This window comes from Mus caroli, chromosome 1 (genome assembly GCF_900094665.2).
Source record: "Mus caroli chromosome 1, CAROLI_EIJ_v1.1, whole genome shotgun sequence".
NCBI lineage: Eukaryota > Metazoa > Chordata > Mammalia > Rodentia > Muridae > Mus > Mus caroli.
Window position 1 is genome coordinate 1116030 of NC_034570.1, and position 5867 is coordinate 1121896.

General features: G+C 38.7%; 1 protein-coding gene across 1 annotated transcript in view; it reads right to left on the reverse strand.

Moving 5' to 3' along the window:
- LOC110310329 (oxygen-regulated protein 1) overlaps positions 1-5867 on the reverse strand; it is a 268949-nt gene that overhangs the window by 149586 nt on the left and 113496 nt on the right. The window lies entirely within an intron of this gene.

Below are 5867 nucleotides of genomic sequence, written 5' to 3' on the forward strand. Positions count from 1 at the left end.
GAAAGGAAAGGAAAGGAAAGGAAAGGAAAGGAAAGGAAAGGAAAGGAAAGGAAAGGAAAGGAAAGGAAAGGAAAGGAAAGGAAAGGAAAGGAAAGGATCAAAGAATCACTTGGATTTTGTCCAGACTGGATACTTATGTCATAGTTCAAACTTATAAACTATAGAAAATTGAATAAAAACAGTAATAACCCATTGCATAGAATCTTATTGAGGCAAAACAAACTATACAAGACTTTTATGTACTTGGAATATGATACTGAGTAAACAATGTGTCTTGGAGCAGTTGTGACTCATGCAGAAGAAAACCCTTAGTTTAATCCCACTACCTCACTTTCAGGAAAGTTCTCTTTTCTTCATGGGCTCTCAGGTAAGAAAGTTGTCTTTTTTTTTAATTAGATATTTTCTTTATTTACATTTCAAATGTTATCCCCTTTCCTGGTTTCCCCTCTGAATCCCCCCATCCCCTCCACACACACACAACAGCTCACTAACCCACCCACTCCCACTTCCTGGTCCTGGCATTCCCCTACACTGGGGCATAGAGCCTTCACAGGACCAATGGCCTTGCCTTCCATTGATGACAAGGCCATCCTCTGCTACATATGCAGCTAGAGCCATGAGTCTCACTATGTGTACTCTTTGGTTAGTGATTTAGTCCCAGGGACCTCTGGGGGTTACGGGTTAGTTCACATTGTTGTTTCTCCTATGTGGCTGCAAACCCCTTCAACTCCTTGGGTCCTTTCTCTAGCTCCTTCATTGGGGACCCTGTGCTCAATCTAATGGATGGTTGTGAGCATCCACTTCTGTATTTGACAGGCACTGGCAGAGCCTCTCAGAAGACAGTTATATCAGGCTCCTGTCTGCAAGCACTTGTTGGTATCCACAATAGTGTCTGGGTTTGGTGATTGTATATAGGATGGATCCCCAAGTGGGGCAGTCTCTGCATGGTCTTTCCTTTAGTCTCTGCTCCATATTTTGTCTCTATAACTCCTTCTATGTGTATTTTGTTCCTCCTTCTAAGGAGGATCAATGTAGACAGCATGTAGAAGAATGCAAATCAATCCATTCTTATCTCTCTGTACAAAGCTCAAGTCAAAGTGGATTAAGGTCTTTCACATAAAACCAGATACACTGAAACTTATAGAGGAGAAAGTGGGCAAGAGCCTCGAATATATGGGCACAGGGGAAAAATTCCTGAACAGAACAGCAATGTGTGTTCTTGTGCTATATAAGATCAAGAATCGACAAATGAGACCTTATAAAAGTCCAAAGCTTTTCTAAGACAAAGGACACTGTCAATAAGACAAAAAGGCAACTAACAAATTGGGAAAAGATCTTTACCAATCCTACATCTGATAGAGGGCTAATATCCAATGCATACAAAGAAATCAAGAAGTTAGACTCCAGAAAACCAAATAACCCTAATAAAAATGGGGTACAAACCTAAACAAAGAGTTATCACCTTTTAAAAAGTTCAACATCCTTAGTCATCACAGAAATGCAAATCAAAACAACCCTAAGATTCTACTTCACACTATTCAGAATGGCTAAGATCAAAAACTCAGGTGACAGCAGATGCTGGCAAGGATATGGAGAAAGACTGACACTCCTCCATTGCTGGTGGGATTGCAAGCTGGATTGCAAACTCTGAAAAACAGTTTGGCAGTTCCTCAGAAAATTGAACATAGTACTTCCTGAAAGTTGTCTTTCAATGAGAGCATATTTGTGGTAGAGGGTAAGGGAAGAGAATGTTTCACTCTGTTGTAGTTTTCCATTGCAAACTTACATGATATGCTTAAGTGTTCCCACATCCTAACTTCATAGTAAGTATAATATTAGTTATTAGTTATTGTATTAGTTAGGGTTTTACTGCTGTGAACAGACACTATGACCAAGGCAATTCTTATAAAAAAACAACATTTAATTGGGGCTGGCTTACAGGTTCAGAGGTTCAGTCCATTATCATCAAGGTGGGAGCATGGCAGTATCCAGGCAGGCATGGCGCAGGAGGAGCTGAGAGTTCTATGTCTTCATCCAAAGGCTGCTAGTGGAAGACTGACTTCCAGGCAACTAGGGTGAGGATCTTATACCCACACCCACAGTGACACACCCATTCCAACCAGGTCACACCTATTCCAACAAGGCCACACCTTCAGATGGTGCCACTCCCTGGTCCAAGGATATACAAACCATCACAGTTATTAACCAAATAATATGGCAAGAGTATTATAGATTTGGCCTAATGCTTGTATTATGTTAATTGGGTTCTGAAACTTGCATGAGAATCTGCAGGTAAGATACTAAGAGTCCCTGACCACAGTTGGTTCTGATTGGTAGATAATGTTACAGGTGGCCAATGGCTGGACAAGAAGAGAGAGTTAGAATTTTAGGATTAGTAGGCAAGTGGTCCAAGAGAGGAGGAAGGACAGAACTGCCATGCTAGGAATGGAGAAGGTCCAGGCCTGAGAGGTGCATAAGAGTGAGCACACCAAAGAAGTAAGAGCCAAGAAAAGTGGACCCAGGGTTCCTCCCCCATTGGATGTAGAACAGCAAAGATGGAGTGTAGATTTTAGTAATAACTTAGGAATATTGGAAGGGAGGAGTTAGCCAAGCATGAGTGGCCCAACCATTGAGCTGTTTAAGGCATACTAAAATATAAGGCTGTGGGGGGGGGGGTTGGGGCTGGTAGCAAGGAATGTGCACTGCCACCACCACCTGGTAGATTCGAGCAGGATTCATTGGCACTGTAACACAAGAGCATCTATGATAAACTTTTATAAATGTATTAAACAATAAAAAAATCTTTTAAATTATGTAATTATTTAAGCATCAACTTAAATATCCTACTTTGAAAGGTCTAAAAGGCAGAAAAAGAACATAATTTTATACAAAAGTCAGGGATAATTTTGAACTCTAACCATTATATTCTGTATTTTTCTCAAAGTAAACTTAAGTTTTCATCTTGCTTCAAGAATTTTTTTTTACTTTAACGTAAAAGTGATGACATTACTAACAATTTTCCACCCCTAATAATACAGTGAAAATGTGCTTTATGTAATGATTCAACAAATTTTCTCTCATATTATAAACCTGCAAGAAATAAAACTTACCAAGTGTCTCAGTTACTTTTTTATTGCTGTGATAAAACACCATGTCCATGACAACTTATGGGAAAAAAAATGTTTAATTGGCTTATGGGTTTGGAGCATTAGAATGTATGATGGCACAACAAAGTGATGGTGGAAGGAACACATTGATCCCCAAACAAAGGGCAGAGAGAGGCACACTGGGAGTGGCACCATTATTTGAAAACCTCAGAGCACATCCCCAGTGGCATGCCTCTTTCAACAAGGCCAGACCACCTAATCTTTCCTAGCAGTTTCACCACACTGAGAACCAAATATTCAAATGTGTGAACCATTGAGGTCTATTTTCATGCAAGCCATCCCATGCCACTCCCTGGCCACTATAGGCTACTGGCTTTATAATAATGCAAAATGTATTTAGTTCAACTTCAAAAGTCCCTATAGTCTTTCACAGTATTTTGTTTTATAATGTGATTTATTTTTATTTATGTAAAATATATATATATATATATCAACACAAAAAGAAGACTAATTAAAAATAATTTATAATATACAATTAGTCATCAAAGACTTAGATTTGTCTGTAGCTGGTACAAGAAGCTTTATTCATGATAAATTTAACTTCACTGTTGTTACTTCTCACATATTTGCTAACCCACATTTTGCCAACTTAAACATTCAAAATGCTTTTCCATTCTTATGACATGTTTCCAAGGAATTTCATGTTCTTTATTGAAATGTAAGCTGATTTATAAATCACCTCTCAGAGCATTACTTCATGAATTGGTTATCACCCTTTTATATATATAATAATATAATTATTGTTAAATGAAAGACTGAGATCTAACTCTATTTTGTCTATAAAATGTTCATTATATCTGTAATTTTAAATTGTGTTTCATCAGTGTATCTTCACAATGTACATTATTATACCTTGTTCTCATTTGTTCCCTTTGCCGCGCTAACTCCAGCACCACTCCTTCACATTCCTGCAGCTGGATCCTTTTTGCCTGTCTTCTAATTAGTATCAATTGCATTCCACCCTTTTTATTGAAAGATTTTTTTTCATACAATATATTCTGATCATGCTCTCTTTTCCCTAACTCCTCCCAGATTCCTCCGATATCTCCAACTCCCCAATTCTACAGTCTTTCTCTCTGTCTTTAAAAAACAGGCAAATTTAATAAATATATAGATGATAGATAGATAGATAGATAGATAGATAGATAGATAGATAGATAGATAGATGATAGATAGATAGATAGATAGAGAGAGAGAGAGAGATAAAATTATACACCCCCAAACCCCCCCCACACACACACACACAAAGTCCCAATATTGGAAACCATACAATACCCATTACTTGGTAACTCCATTTAGATTTTTAAAATTGTGTATATGGTTTAGGAAGATTCTACCTTAATAGGTTTCCATATGGCCTTCAAATGGGCCTGTAAGTTATCCCTCCTCACATTCCCTCCCTTAGCCTTGTCTTCCATTCTCTTCCCCATTTAATCAATTCTAGTCTCTCTCTGTTTCTCTCTGTCTTTCTCTGTCGATAGATAGATAGATAGATAGATAGATAGATAGATAGATAGATAGATAGATAGATAGATGATAGATACATAGATATAGATATAGATGTATATGTATGTGTGTGTGTGTGTATAATTTACATTCCAAATGTTGCCCTGCTACCTAGTCTCTCCTCCAAGAATTCTTCACCCCTACTGCATACTCTGCCTCTGAGAAAGTGCTCCCCCACCAACCCCCACTTCCCTTTCACTGGGTATCAAGTCTTTACAGGATTAGGCACATCTTCTCCCACTGATCCCAGAAAAGGCAGCACTCTGCTACATATGTGCCAGGGGCCATGGACAAGCCTGTGTATGCTCTTTGGTTGATGGCTTAATCTCTGGGAACTCCTGGGGTTCCAGGTTAGTTAATAGTATTGGTCTTCCTATGGGGTTGCCATCCCCTTCAGCTCCTTCAACCCTTCCATAGGGGTTTCTGACCTAAGTCCAAAGGTTGGTCTTAAGTATCTGCATCTGTCTCAGTCAGATCCATTCCCCTCTCTGCCTCCATGATTATTTTGTTCAAATACTATATTGAAGAGGTATGAAGTGTAGGCATCCTTGTCTCATTTCTGGGCTTTTTTTTTTTTTGATGCTGACTGTGGGTTTGCAATATATTGTCTTTATTATGGAGAGGTATGTCTCTTATATCCCAAGTTTCTCCAGTACTTTTATTATGAAGTGATGTTGGCTTTTGTCAATGGCCTTTTTGGCATCAGAGATGATATTGTGGATTTTGGTTTATGTGGTTTATTACATGTATGGATTTCTCTTGTCATCGTCTGTATGAAAGGGACCACAGACACCTTTAGAACTCATGAAATGTTGACCGCTGGTTAGAACAATCACAATGGGTATGCCTTGAAGAAGCAGAGCTTCATGGAATCAAATCCTGAAGATTTCATGCTGTTACGGAGAATTTCTCTGCTTGTTGGACTTGAGGCCTTCATAGTCTTCCTAATATACTAGTTGTATAAAAACTCTAACAGGGCTTCCAGACTCTCACTGGACAGTATGACTGGCACTCACAATAATAATGCTTGATCTTTTTCCATCACTGCTGCTGGAGCAGATTAATCATTCAATCCCTACCCTTAGAAAGAACTTAAAGTTTTTTTGTCTTATTGATGGTGTCTTTAGCCTTGCAGAAGCTTTGTAGTTTCATGAGGTCCCACTTGTCAATTCTCGATCTTACAGCACAAGCCAT